The sequence below is a fragment of the Hyaena hyaena genome, unplaced genomic scaffold, assembly GCF_003009895.1.
Source record: "Hyaena hyaena isolate Hyena2069 unplaced genomic scaffold, ASM300989v1 scaffold_684, whole genome shotgun sequence".
NCBI classification, from domain to species: Eukaryota; Metazoa; Chordata; class Mammalia; order Carnivora; family Hyaenidae; genus Hyaena; species Hyaena hyaena.
In genome coordinates this window covers 231,158-247,134 of record NW_024081316.1, presented here as the reverse complement: position 1 = coordinate 247,134, position 15,977 = coordinate 231,158, and the positions used below count along the sequence as shown (strand labels likewise).

The 15,977-nt window shown below is 34.9% G+C and overlaps 1 long non-coding RNA gene across 1 annotated transcript in view; it reads right to left on the bottom strand.

Annotated features, from left to right (window-relative positions):
* Nucleotides 1–15,977, bottom strand: part of LOC120220314 — a 44,773-nt gene that overhangs the window by 2,160 nt on the left and 26,636 nt on the right. The window contains exon 2 of the long non-coding RNA XR_005525537.1: nucleotides 13,463–13,578. This is a non-coding gene — a long non-coding RNA (uncharacterized LOC120220314). The remainder of the gene's footprint in view (nucleotides 1–13,462; nucleotides 13,579–15,977) is intronic.

The window sequence follows — 15,977 nt, the reverse complement described above, 5'->3', positions numbered from 1 at the left end:
AAAAATATATATTGGTGTATCCATTTATATCAAATGCTCATAGGCACATTGTGAATTAATTCACTGCTTGCATCTACATTTCTAACCATAGTGACTTCAGTAATAACACCCATATAATGAACATTTCGGCTTGCTTTTACCTATTTAATTTAGTGTTTATTGTAAATCCTAAGGGTTTTATTATAAAGGGTTCGTTTTTTGTTTTTAGTTTGGTAGCACATTTTGTACCAAAAACGTCAAACACTGTGCTGTGAGAATATCCACATCTGTAGAAATGTCCACTTCAAATAGTGTAATGTCTACCGTTATACTAACAGAATCGTATCATAGTTGATTTATTTTTTTTATTTATTATGGGTTGTTTTGTTGTTGTTTTTGATATTGTGGGTTCTTGAGGCAATGAAAAAAACTTAAAATGTATTCTGACAAGAGTGCTCTAATAGCCTTTTCATTTTTTCGTTTTTAAACTCCACACATTGTGTTCAGTAGGCACAGACTCTGTCCTGAGCAGCTTTGCCTTTTATCAGCCTGCTCTTGTTTTCTTTTTGTCACCTAAACAGAGCTTTTCCTTAGAAAAGAAGTGATTGGTTTTCAGTGTTATGTTATCAAAGTAACCATTGGAGAACTGTTCTTCAGCTTGAGATACAGAAACACTATATTTGTGCCTTTTTTGTTTTTAAATTTTAACGTATACTGGTATTTAGAGCACAAATATGAAGGTGCCATAATGCTATGGCTTGCCATTGTTACCTCCTTGAATTCTCATGTGTCATTGTCTTGAAATAGTAATTCGAGAACCATGCATGTATTATGTCATTAGGATGGGTGTGTGCGTGTCATTGTGTATGTGTGTGCACATGTATTTGCTTAGACTTATGTGTGATATGTTGAGAAGAGTGAATTTCTGAAAATAGGATTCGGTTAAATGTTGAAAATTCAGGTTAGTTGAAATATTTCATTAAATGTGCTTTATTTTGGGGAACAATTGATTGACAAGAAAGTATAGTTTTCAAAAATGTGACCATTTATTGCATGATGAAATATGAAAACAGTGCCTTTTTAGGACATCAGTTTTAAAGTTCAGTTTTAAAATATTCACAAAGATCTCTTAAAAAGTAATCATGAGCATTATTAGGTTATTTATAAATCAGACCTAAGTTAGAATTTAAATTGCCAAAAGTGTAATTACTTATTTACCCATTTAAATTTTGTGCATGAATTTAAAACCCAAGTAAAATTATTTATTAAAATGTGGGTCATATATGCTACCCATTGTTACTAAATTAGAACACTAGAAACTTCAGGAAGTTGTTTTGTTAAAATTCACATCAACAAGCTTTCTTCATAACCATGTATATTTGAAACGGTGAATTATTCTAACTTGGACCTTCATGCCCTTTGATGGATAAAATTCAGTGTATTCTTGCAAAATAAGGTGGGTGGGTGGGTGTCTTCAGATTATAAAGACAGCACTTTCAGCACATAAGAGAGTATTGTGCAAACCTCTTTTATACAGATTTTGAGCTCTACTTTATTTAAGTGTTCATGGAATAATGTCAGTTTTAGGTCCAGTTGAACAAATATTTAGTGCCTACCATATGCAAGACTTCCTCTTCACTAGGAATGAAATCACCACACCGTGTCTTCTGTTTGCAGTATGTGGACTTTATGTTTGAAAAGGAATTCTTATATTTAAATATTTTTCTGTTTAGAGTTTATTGTTGTATACTGTAACCCAGTTAATTTCCCATCCAGTTTTTTAGAATGAAGATATAACTTGAGTCCCATTTTTGAAAATAAAATTCTGCTAAAATTTAAAAATTAATTCTGGGGGAAATTGATTTTCAAGATTCAAATGTGTAAAGACTTATATTGAACTTTTCAGCCTCATTTTTAATCAGCTGATGTTAATGATAAGATACATACTTTTTGTATCTTGTTGCTGAAAATATTTTTTGCATTTCAGCACGTTGAGTTAAAATAAAGTTGTTACTACTTATTCAGAATTAATTGGTTTATTTTGTGTTTATTTGAATATATGAACTCTTCTTTTTCAGATTGCTATGATGCTTTACAAAAGAGCCATGTGTTTGATATGGTGACTTTAAGTTATGCATACTAATTGTTTTTCTTACATAGGAAAGCTAGTATTTTTTGGAGTCTATTGAAGACTTATTCCTTAACTGTGAGATATCATACCTATATTTGCTTTGACATATGCATTACCATCAGTACTAAAAGACTTAATGTCATATAACTTTAATGTAGTACTTAAAGATCATCTTTCCCTGTCGTCCTATCCCTTCTTAACTTAATTATTTGCTGTCATCAAAAAGAACAGAATTGGGGCAATGCTTTCCTGGCCTAGCTTAGGCCAGTAACACGGTTAGTGCTTAAAAATTGTGGCCAAAGTGGCAGTACAAATGTACAGTGAAAAATCTCCCATACACATGCTTATGTACACACACACTGAATTTCCCTTAGAAGAATAAAGGATTGAAACATGTAAGAATTGCATGTTGTCTATGCAATTAAAGTAAAATAGGGCAAATGGTGGTCATAGTCTAAACTTTAAATGGATTATGTACAACCATTCCCCTTCTACATTGTAATAGCCAGCACCATGAAAAAACAGGGTTTCTTTTAGGACATTGTTTCCTCAGTTCTACCACTCAAGAATCACTTATTTTTAAGAGAATGCCAAGATTAGCATTTGTTTTTGATCTCTATTTTTAAACAGAAGGCACACTGGTAAAAAATATATATATATATATATATTACATATAATATGTTGTTGCTACTTCTTTTGGTGCAAGAGGTTTGTGTTCATGTGCAGTGGATAGTGGCAAAGAAGTTTGTTCTTCCTGATAAGAATGCTTCCTTTTCATCTCTTCTTCTCTTGCCTTCCATCCTTAATTTTTTTTGTAAAAGACTCAGGTATAGCCAAACAACTGTAGGATTTTTTCCTTATTTAGGAATAACAATACAGCACACTTCCCCCTCCCAAAAACCAATGACAATTCTGATATTCACTTGGCTCTAAAATAGATTTATTGTCATAGATTATTAGAACTAAGCTAAAAAGATATGCAGTAAATGAGGAAAAATGAAAATGACATGCAGTTGAAAAAGAATAGTAAAATTAGATCCATTCAACTTGATAAATACCAGAAATGTAAGCAGAAATTTGAATCAGTAGAAGACAAGGCTCATAAATGCTCCCACATCACAAAGACAAGAATTCTATCAACAACAGTTCATTAAATGGAGTGCCAGGCACTGTACTGAACTTGATATGATCCATATCCTCTTAAGTCTATGTTCTTGAGGAAAGCACAGTTATATAATACAGTATGTGAATTGTGATACAAGAGGGGAACCTAATATGAGTTGAGAATGGAGATCCCAGAGAGCCTCTGAGGAAGTGATGTCTAAATCGAAATTGAGTGGCAGTTAGGCAGATTCTTGGGAGTGTTCTCCAACTGGGACTCGTGTGAAGCCCCAGAGGTTGACCAAGGTTCATGTAGAACGTGTATGGGAATGAAGATGAACATGGCTGTATCCTAATGCGTAAGTGAAGGGAAAAGAAGAGTAAACCAGAAGGCGAAATTAATGATTTTTTTAAAAAGGTATTGGAAGAGTCAATTTTAACCTGAGTGTTGAGGGGGTTTAAGTGAAGTGTCATGATCAACACTCTATCAATCAGATGAATTGCAGGAGGCTAGAGGAGAAGGTAAGGAGACCCTGAAGAAGTAAGGAATGCTAGTGCTCTGTGCTAGGCTAGGAGCACAGAGATGGAGCAAAAGGGAGAGATCTATGAAGAAATACTGCAAGGTGTTAGAAATAAATTGCATATGGTAGAAGAGACAGGTGACTCCTAGTAATCACCAGAGTAGCAGAAGCTTTGAGAAAAAAACTGATTATTTTGATTTGGAGCCTGTTGAGCCTAAGGTTCCTATGGGACGTTCTGGTTGGGTATGTGAATCTTAAATGTGAGAGCCATCTGAGTAATAAAGTCAGGAATCCTCAACATACAGTAGATAGACGTGCATGCAGGCTAGTAATGAGAAGACAGTACAGGTCAGAAACGGATAGTGAAAGAGCAGCTTACAAAAGAGGATGAATAGTCACAAAGATAAAACAAGAGTGATCCATCCCAGAAGTTGGAAAAAAGAATGTTTCAAGACAATGTCATGCTGACCAAATAGGAAGCTACAATATAAATTCAATATTCATTTGAAAGAGGACATGACAGGAGTCAAGTCAGGAAAGAAGTAAGTAGAATTGGAGTGAGAAAATGAATGTTCCAAGTATAGAACACGGAACATTATGGGATAGGATTTAGAATCCGTTTCTTATTGTGTTCTCTTTTACGGTAAAAGAAATATCAGTATATTATGATGATGATAAGAGTTAGAAAGTAGAAAACAGATGGGATTACTGAGGTTCTGATCAGAAGAGAAGAGAAATGGAAATCAGATCCCAGACAGGAAGATTGCTCCTAACATGTGCAAGGGAGAAATGTGTGGATATAGACTCAAATTTAGACTTTGTTTTGGTCTGAAAGTTGATATACTTATTTTATGTCTTTTATTCCTTGTGAGGTCAGGTACTCACAGTAAAAGGGACAAGTGATAGGTTTAAAGCAGGGGTCAACAAACTTACTTTTTAAAGGACTTAGGTAGTAAATACTTTACCTATTCAGCCATGCCATCGTGTGAAAGCCCTTGCTTTAGACAATATGTAAACAAATGAGTGTGGCTGTGTTCCATTAGGACTATTTACAAAAGTAGGCAGTGGGCTAGATTTGACCTCTGTGCCATAGTTTGCTGAATTCAAAGGTTTGAGAAGACCAGGGGAGTTTAATTGATAAGGTTAAAAAATATGAATGGCCCAGTTGAGATTGGAGACCATGACTTTACAGAGGATGAGGAGAACAAATGTTTGCTGCATAACTGATATTACCAAAGAAATAATTGAAAGAGAAACAGTAACTGCAGATACTAATTTTTTCCTTTAAAAAAGATGAATTTTGGGGTTCCTGGCTCTGTCAGTAGAGCATGTAACTGGACCCCAGAGTTTTAAATTCAAGCCCCACACTCAGTGTACAGATTACTTAAAAATAAAGTTTTAAAAAATGAATTTTGGAAATGAGAAAATTTATAGGGTTCATGAGCAATTATCCAAACCTAGACACACTGGGTGACTTGTAAATTGTAGAGATAGGTAGTGTGAGCCTCAAGAAATAAATACTTTAAAGCCCTATTCCTCTGACAATAGTTCATGTGAAAAAAATTTTGAAATCAATAACTTTAGCTTTGTGGTGATTCACTTCTAATGTTAACATTTAAATTATATAGAAGTAGTATATTAGCATAGTACCCAAAGCATAGACAATGCTGAATATTGATAGAAATTAATTCAAGCATAGGAAGTTGAGGCTTGACTGACAGTATTAAACTATTAGAAGGAAGTCTAACTTACTGTAATATTTGCAAATGTAAAAGTTGGCCACAACCTGGTGTGTTCCCAACCCTGCCTGCCCCAGCGCCTGTCCTTCAGGGTGACATATGGAGACAGCTATTAGCCTCCCTGCAGAGGGATCATCTTGCCTTGCTGATGACCCTGGCTGGTTTAGAAGTATAAACTGTATCAAGTGTAAAAATATAAATGTTATAAATACATATGTAAAAATGGTCATCTATTATAAATAAAAAGGAAACCAGACAGGAAGAAAATGGAGAACTGGAATTGGGAAATAAAAGTCAAATTTTTCCTCTTGCATAAATGGGAATTAAAAATATTTTCTTATTTTTAAATGTTGAGTTATAAACATTCAGGGATTTTTTTCTTTTAATTAAGAAGCTTCAACCAAATCCACTGGTAGAATATATAGAATATATAGTCGATAGATGATAGATAGATAGATAGATAGATAGATAGATAGCCTCCAAAGCACAAATAAAACATTGTATGTGTGGCAAAGGCGGGGGCGGGAGGAACCAATTAGGACACCAAACAGAGAAGGCAAAGATAACATTACAATGTAGAACTAGTATGACTAATGGATAGGTTAAACACACCTACTATAAGAAAAAGTTATTCAGCAGTTATTTCATTCATCAGATTGTGCTAGCTGGGAATGTAATGAGAGGGAAATGCCCTGTTTTGATGGAGTTTAATAAAATGAATAATAACAGATAAGCCTTAGAGCATCTGGGTAGCTCAGTCTACCGCACTGGGCTTTGTGCTTGGGATTCTCTCTCCCTTTCTCTCTACCTGTCCTCCACTCAATCTCTCAAAATAAAGCAAAAAACTTTTAAAGTAGTTTTAAAATAAAAATAAAATGCAAGCCTTGTGTAATGGAAAGTAAAGGGTGTTGTATAACATATCTCACAGTCCACAGTTGTTAACCCAGCATAGGGAAGGAAGAGCATTTTTATGAAGGAATATGTGTGGAGGCTCATGGGTAAGAGGAGATGGTGATTTTACTGAAATTCAGTACAGCTGAAGGGTAGTGCTTCTTGTTGATGTGTTGTACCTCTGTGTTTGTGTGTCTTTTCTTGGGGATAGAAATCCAAGTGAGAGAATTCCAGTAGGTCTAACTCAAATTGACTAGATCAAGTAAAAAATGGAAATATTACCTCCACAAAAGGCTTGGAATTAGGTTGACTTTATATGGAAATGATTTCAAACTTCCTAGGAACTGATCATTCCTATGATATGTGAATTGAAGTAACTACTGAAAAGTATTTTCTTTTAAGGTACTATAAACCAGATTACCTTAGGAAATTGCAAAAAGTAAATCAAATCATGTGTATAAGACTAAAGCAGCATCCTGGAGGTAGCAGTAGCCTAGTAAATGTTTTCACCAGTTGTAACTCATTTGTTCATTTCTCCTTTGAGTCCTGTCAATGTGTACTTCTTGTATTTGAAACTTTTTATTAGATACACACAAACTTAACGATGTTTATGTTTTTCTAATGACTTGATCTTTTAATCATAATAAAACAGTCCTCTTTATCTCTCAGAATGCTGTCTTGAAGTCTACTTTAGTAATATTAATATAGCTACATCAGCTTTTTAAAGCTTACATTAGCATGGTGCATATATTGCCACTCTTTCAATTTCAACTTGTTGGCGTTTTTATATCTAAACTGAGTCTTTTGTAGACAACATATAGTTGTGTCTAACTTTTTTATCTAGTCCAGTAAGTTCTGCCTCTCATAAATACGTTACATGAATTATCTAGTTACTTACATCTGTTGTCTTGATATTGCTTTTCTGTCTTTGCCTTGTTTTCTGTTCCTCTATTGCTTCTTTCCTGCTCTTTCTGTGTTTTTAAAAATGTTTTTAATATTCTATTTCTTCTGTTTACTTTTTAATCTATGCTTTATTTGCATTTTTGTTAGTTGCTCAGACATTATAATATGTGTCCCTATCACAGTCTACTTGCAATTAATATTTCATCATTTCAATAAACTATAAAACACATACTACTGTTTCATTTATCACCGCCTTATCCTTTGCATCACTCATCAGATGCTTTACTTCTCTCTATATTGTAAATCCTACAATATCGCTGTAGTATTATTATAAACAGTCAATAGTGCTTTTAAAGAAACCGAGAAGAAAAATGAAAGAAAATATTTTCTACTATTTCAATACTCTTTACTATTCTATGGAATAACCCATAGATATGCTTCTCCATATATTAACTGCACTTATTTAGAGAGCTCTGGAGAGAGTTTTGGATAAGTTAATGACTGATGATCTGAAAAGTAAGCAAATGTACAAACAAAAATATTTGTTAATGCCTGGTAACCAAGAGTTCTACAGAGAGGGGATGAAATCTGAGCATACTGTGTGATTCACCTGAGAATGAAGTTTTTATACCAGCATAATGATATAAACAGTGAATATTGCCATAACCACAAATTGTGATTTTATGCTCTTAATCTTTCTTAGTGGGAAATTAATAATGCCTGAAATTAAAAGGAAAAAAAAAGCAAAAAATTAATAAATAGTAACAAGTTTGGAGTTTGGAAAGAGGAAGGTAAGTTCCAAATGGAAGCTTTCACAGCAGTCAGAGTTTGACTCTGGGAAGTAGGAGTGGCAATAAAGTAGGAGACTGCTCTTTCTCCTAACAGGTTTAATTTTACTATTTGCCTTTTTATATTATGTGCATGTACTGATCTGATAACTAAAACAGTTGTGAAGCCAATGGGAATATCCTGGTGGAGAGGAAAAACCTAAGTATAGAAGAAACAGACTAATCGACAAGGTAAGATTTTCAGCTACAACACATTGGGATGATAATCAACAAAGTAAGTGGCCTTAAACAGAAGAAAAGATAGATAGTTCTGCTCTATTGAACAAGAGGAAAGGTTGATAGGATCAGAGTAGATGATGGTAGGTTTCTGTTTGGTGACAGGAAACTGAAGGATGTCCTAGTTCTGTTTTCCCTGTGAAGAAGTCAGCATGAGAGTGAAATGGAAGCAAAGTGTCACCGCCTTTCCCTGAGGTCCAGCAGTGATGTCATTGAGAGGATTTTCTTTTTCAATCATTTAAAAATTTTCCATTAGTTTTCTTTGGGCTACATCTGTTGTTATATTCATCATTATATACTGATACTTTACTACTTAATTTTGTATGTGTTTCCTTTCATAATTTCTCATTTTCTTCCACTTAGTCTCAGGTTTACACCCCTCATAAGACTTCTGTAGTCTTTTGAAGATGTGTTCTTTTTCCTTCTCTGAATAACCCACATAAGCTTTGTTTATGAATATCTGAGAGCTGTTATCATCTGTAGAAAAATTATAAATGCCTATGTCATCCCTATAATTTCTGAACTACTTGTGTGCTATGGATAGTATATTGTCAAAATGTTAAAGAAGCTTGAAAGCAAATGCAGATGCCAAACAAAGTCTCCTGTGCGTAAGTTTCTGTCTCAAAGAGACTGACAGGGTATGCTTTGAGCCTGGAGGAAGGATTTGGTATGCCTGATGATAGTAACTGGAGAAAGATGCATAGACACTGAAGGATACTCAGTCTAAGCCTGATAATTAGAACTTGTGTCCACTAACCACCAGTGTTTGCTGCTCTCAGACCACATAGATTTTATTAAGAAACTGGGAGCTGGTGTCACTGCATTTGAATCCTCCATTGTTTACCGGCTGTGTGTTCTTGGGCAAATTACGTAAACTCTGAGTTTATTGCCTCATTCCTTAAAATGTTGATAATGTTATTACTTTCTAAGAATGCTGTGGGGGCACCTGGGTGGCTCAGTCGGTTAAGCGTCCAGCTTCAGCTCAGGTCATGATCTCGTCGTTTGTGGTTTTGAGCCCCGCTTTGGGCTCTGTGCTGACAACTAGCTCAGAGCCTGGAGCCTGTTTCAGATTCTCTCTCTCCCTCTCTCTCTCTGACCTTCCCCTGCTCTCTCTCTCTGTCTCTCCTAGAAATAAATAAAACATTAAAAAATTAAAAAAAAAAAAACCAGAATGCTGTGAAGATTGAATGGCAGAATGGATGTGAATGCACCTACCACACCGAACATAAATACAAGCACTTACTTGGCCACAGAAGGAAGTAGCTCTTATTGCTCACTGCCACCAGCAACCAATCAATCAACAGTTAAACGAAACACCAGCTTCTCTAAATTTAAGGAAACGTTCTCTTTAGAGAATCAAGTTTTCATCCTTTCAGTGAGGCAATTAGCAATCATCTGACATAGGAAGTAGGAAAACAAAATGGAGAAAGATGAGACAAGATTAGGGAAAGGGAGAGCGGATGGAGCAAGAGACTGGAGAGTATGAGAGCAATTATAGAATAAAGATGCTGAGGTCTTAACTTGGGTTTATGTCCATGCGCATAGATGTAGGGGGAGACCCAATATTTCCAAACTGTGCTCACGTGACCAGTGTATAAATGCAGGTTCATCATGAAACTAATACTCAGCTTCAATGTTCCCTCACTTGCACAAATGAGCTCCTTCCAGGGCTCTGGGAGAAATTGTGGTAATGTGATTACATATTCATGTGTTTTCATAAAATCTGCAAAATGTTTGGACTGCAATTAGTTAAGATGGTTGCCTTTCACTTCAGCTTTCTCTGTCACTCTTCCCATCACACTGGCCAGGAGAGAGTTAGGGGGGAGGCATGGGGGTGGAGTGGCCCACCCAGGCATTTTGAGGCTCCTACCAAGTAAAGATGAGTTGGGAATATATTTATTTTAAGTTTTGTGGGATGCATATTTGTGGGTCACAAATGCTCATGTTAAGTTATTGCTAGCTGTTCTGTTAGGAATGGTTTCCAGGAATAATCCTACTGCCCATCATGCAACATCCTTAAAAACCTGTAAAAACAAAACAAAACAAAACAAAACCCAGGGCCATAGGTTGTACCATGGTATAAATATGTCCTACTGCACCTGGCATTGAAGTAATGTGTAATGGAGGAGAAACAATGTTTGAAAAGTATGGAGCCAAATGGCTTGTAGAAAAGTCTAACCTTCAGATATGTCCATTTGCAAGAGATGAACTTAGTTCTCATTAATACCTCGAAAAAAAGTTGTTAAGAATATACTCAATAATGCATCATATGTAATTATCAGTGCATGATCATTATTTTTCCTGATGGAATTTGTGTGAAATTTATCAAAATGTCGTATGTAAGGCACAAAACCTCTAGCAGTATTGAAGACACAGTACAATTGGGTATGAAGTCATGTTTTAAGCATCCCAATATACCACATCTCATTACCAATAAAATGAAGCTGACGTTTTAAAAAAAAACTATCAGTACTATAACAAATTTCATCAGCCATGTTTCAGGCTGAATTATGTTTCTGTTACCTCTTTAGAAACAATACATTACAAAATTGTCGATATGAAGAAGTGTGCAAAGATTATGCAAACTGTAAGAAAAAGAAGTATAGTGTATGTCAGGCAATTAGTAAAAATATTGTGCTTATATTGATTCTGTGATGTCTATATCAACTTTGAAAATCTGTACTTTATTGTAATTTCGTTTCTCACCCAAACTAAATATTCATTTTTCTAATAAATTTTGTAGTAATAATTTAGTTCTTTTTTCTCTTAACAACTCTGCCCTCCCCCCCACCCCGCCCCCCAACCAAACTGTATAAACCTCAAACCTTACTTGACCCTGCCTGGACAGTGAGATAATTCAGGATAGAACATTTTTTCTAGAAAGGGACATTAGTTCACTCCTAACGCTGCTGAGAGCTTCCAGTTAATCACGAAACTCAAATGAATCATACCACAGACGGGGCTACTTTCAGAAATTGACTCCTTTTCTTTTAGTACCTAGCTACGGTCTTTTAATTCTCCATAATGGATCAGCTGCATCTTAGAGCAGACGCTGGCTAAAGCCTTGGGGCATCCTTGCACTTAATGACTTTCCCTTTCAAATTAGCATGAGACCTCTCAAGCCTTATTTCCTCCCAGCAAAATGGGGCAGCCAGGACACAGGATCTAGAGATACCAAAAGAAAAGTTTATGATGTTCTCTCTGTTATTGCTCTAAGTAAAAAGTTTATCTTAATTTCTCTTTTTTTTTTTTAATGAAGGATAACCCTATGAAATCTCTTTATGTCTTACAAATTGGGCTTGAATTGTTTCTGAGATAAAACCAAGTGCTCTTTGTTATAGTGATTACAAATGAGATATTAATACTGTGATTATTAAATTTGGCTTTCATTTCTATCGAGGCTGAAATCATCAGTCTTTTTAACAAGAAGATCTATGCCCTGGTTTCTCAAACCTATACAAGCATGCTGAACCAACTTCCTGAGCTAGAAGCCATGGGAATGAAAAGACAGCAGAGCAGACATGAAGCTGCTGCATCTTACTAATCTGTAAATTAAATGATCCTCACATGGTCTATCTTCCTTCTGCTTTGATCAGACATCTGCTTGTTTGTGTTTTCCAATCAGGCAGCGTTTCATTCCTTCCCTTCCTCTCCAAAATATTTCTTTATTTTCACATTTATAGAAAGGGCTTTACATAATGGCTATATTTATTCCTTCTGTACCTCTTAGTGGAATGAAATGTATCTCTGTATCTCATCTCCATTTAAGTTTAGTGACTTCCTGTCTTCTTGGTCAATGTTTATATCTCTTAGGGTTTTGAGTTTGTTTTGTGAAAAAGATGCTAAGAACCTCTTTCCAAAATTGTCTCAGACCTACTTAGAGTCTTCAGACATATATAGTTTTTGCTGATTCTCTCCTACTCCTTTTCCCTCCATTTCTCTATTCATCCTTGCTCTCCCTGCCCCCTTCCCCTTGATTTCGTTACCATTCAGAGAAGACTGAGGAGAGCAAGAAGTTACTTGCTGGATCTCCTACTCTATTGGGACCTGAGAGGGATTTGGTACACCTTGACAACATGACTAGTGATGACATCAGGCAAGAGAACAGTTTCTGCCTAGAGACAATTTGGATCTCAGACTAGATTGCAACCATTGGTGAAGTCAGAACATCACAGAAGGCACAGACACTTTGTGAGCCACCAGTAGAAGCAAATGATTGTGAACTTAGGGAAATGTTTCTTGGAATTGTGAAACGAAATTTTTATCTTTCCGTTTCTGGGCGAGCTACCACCCCAATCCTTCTTAAGATATCATTTTGAGAAAATATTCACTTGATATTAAAAAAAGCCTTTAAAAACTTTAGATTAGAATAGATGTCTCACCAGCCACCTGAGCTCAAGCTTCAATCTGCATTTTTATTTATGTTTAATCCACATTCCTCACTTAGTCCACAATGTTCTCCTTAATAATTTATCTCTTACACCTTTCTGTCATTATTCCAACCAGGAGGGAAACATCTCCAGACATTCAAGTGGCAACGAAAAATTTTGTGTATATCTTTTTTTACATTTTTTAAAAGTCTATTTATTTATCTTGAGAGAGAGACCATATGCATGAGCAGAGGAGGGGCAGAGAGAGAGAGGGAGAGTGAGAATCCCAAGCAGGCTGTGGGATGTCAGCACAGAGCCCGATATGGAGCTCAAATTCACAAACCATGAGATCATGACCTGAGCCAAAACCAAGTGTCAGACACTTAACCAACTGAGCCACCCAAGTGCCCCAACTTTGTGGGTATCTTGACTCTGATTACAGAATACTCACTGATCTTCAGGACCTCATATGTGGCTATCAGAATTCAAGGCTTAATTTATCTGGGAACATATCACTACTATTTACATCTTCCATTTCCTCTAGATAGGAAAGATCACCAGCTATTTAAGCTACAATTACTTTTGTATTACATCTTTTATAAATTTAATACTACAGGAAAAAATATTTTAAAGCATGCACAAAAATTAAGAGCAAAAGAAAACATGACAATCATTAAATGTCAATATATTTTTGAGATACTAGTTAGCTAAGGCAAAAAGAGAAAGCTGATGAATTAACATTATTCCATAAAAGGAAATGTACCTGTTCCTCAGATGACGTCTTTTTAAATGTCGACTTCTAATGCAATTAATCAGATTACAACATTCCAATAATATCACCATCTCCCATGTTCTTCAACTCTTAGATATATGCAATATCTGTAAAATGGCATAGTAATGGTAGCTATTAGAATCCACCATTTCTGTAAGTCAAGTAGTTACATATTGCCAATTTCATATGGCATAAAAATCATTATCTCATTAGCTTAAGTTTAGTAATATAGGGAAAAAATGTTCCCATCTTTATCTCCAACCAAACCATTTCTCCTTTTAATGGTAATTGTGTCTTCATCCAGAATGTCTTTAATATAAGCCAAAAAAGTACATATTCTTTATTTTTCCTTTTTTTTTTTTTTTTGCAAAAGAAAATGTAGACCACACTCACTGGTATATGCTTTACTTTCTTTCTTTCTTTTTTTTAATGTTTTATTTATTTCTAGGAGAGAGAGAGAGAGAGAGAGACAGCATGAGCAGGGGCGGGTCAGAGAGAGAGGGAGTCACAGACTGAAACAGGCTCCAGGCTCTGAGCTAGCAATCAGCACAGAGTCCGACGCGGGGCCCAAACCCACGAACCGCGAGATCATGACCTAAGCGAAAGTCTGACGCTTAACCGACTAAACCACCCAGGCGCCCCTGTGCTTTACTTTCTAAAAAGAAACTTAACACCACAATTTATGTATTAGTAGCTTCTTGTCCTCCTCACCCCTCCGTTTTAAAAAAACGAACATATAAATATTCCATTGTAAGAATCTAATATGATTTATTTTATCAACCCCAACTGATGGATTTTTCAGGTTGGTGGTATTTTTAAGATGACTATTGACATCATCAGGTAAACCGTTTACTATTACAAACAATGTTGTAGTAAATAGCACGGAAGGTACAATCCTATGTGTGCAGATGTAGGATTAAGATATATTCTCAGGAATGGAATCGCTGGGTCCAGTGGTAAACATATTTGCACTTGGGATGTGCAAATATGCATTATATTGCTTCTACAAGGGTGGTTTATGCTCCTGCCAAGCAATGAATAAAAAAGCCACTTTCTTAAAGCTTTGCCAGCATACTATGTCATTAAATGGTTAGAATTTCTGCCTATATGACAGGAGGAAAATAGTGTTTTTGTATGGTTTTAATTTGTATTTCTATTACTATGAATAGAGCTTAGTACTTTTTTCATTGAAGGTACTCTCCCGGCCCTCCGCCCAGAAAGAGGCTACTCTTTTCTCCCCTTACTGTTAAGTTATGGACCTTTTTCCCATCATTTTCTAGAAGCGCTTTATATATTAAGAAGATTGACACTATACTTCTAATATAAACTTTAAATACTTTTCCCAGTTAGTCACTTATATTTTGATTTTGCCTATTGTTTAGTTTTTTAACTGAGCAGAAGTTTTTATTTTTATTGAAGTCAGTGTATCCATTTATTTATCTTTTCTTTAATAGCTTCCAGATTTTAAATTATAGAAGGGCTCCATGTCTGTAAAGGATTTTGCTCAAGTTTTCTTCTAACACTTTCATGGTTCTTTTAAACAATTATTTGATTCTTGTGGAATTGATCATATTATAAAATGGAAGATTTGAACATTATTTTTTTGATGCCTAACTAGCTCTTCCAGCATCATTTATTGAAAGTCCATTTGTCCTTTGTCATTTCAGATGCACTTTTATATAGGTCCAACTTTGGATAGATAGTTTCATATTTATTTTGTTTCATTGTCTATTCTTGCACCTGTATCACATTGGTTTCATTTTACAAAATTTTTTATCTGTTTTAACATCTGAGAGTTTTAGTCCCTTTTCAATGCTCCTATTTTTCAAAATTTTCCATGTTATTTTTTCTTGTTTATTTTTCCATAGATTTTAAAGTAACTTTTTCTAGTTCTTAAAAGGGTCCTGTTGATACTTTTGAGATTACAGTACATTTTTAAGTTAATTTAGGGAGAACCAACATCTTGTTATTTTTATCCCCTAGAAACTATACCTTTTCTTTGTTGCAATTAGAAACAGGATCTTTTTTTTTCTCCTATTACATTTTGTAACTTGTTCCTTTTATATATGAAATCTATTGATTTGTGAATACTAATTTTCTACTCTACTACCTTATTGAATTCTCTTGCTCCTTCTAGTAGTTTTCAGGTTAATTTTATTTTCCAAGTATATAGTCATATCACTTGCAAATAGTGACAGTTGTATATATATCCTTCCCATTTTATACAAGCAATATATTAATATATTATTCATTGTATAAAAAATCAAGCAATACAGAAATATTGTGAATCACAAATAAGAATCCTTTTTAACATCTCCAACCATTTTCCTCAAATGCAACCCACTGCTCATCTAAAGTTTTCTCTGTATATTCCCATAGGTCTATATGTGAAATTATGCATAGTTTTGTTTTTCTATCTTCATATTTAGAATGTATTTTATATACTATCATTTTACACAGTAGTCTTTAAGAATAATTCTTTCAAACAATCACAGATGTAGTTTGC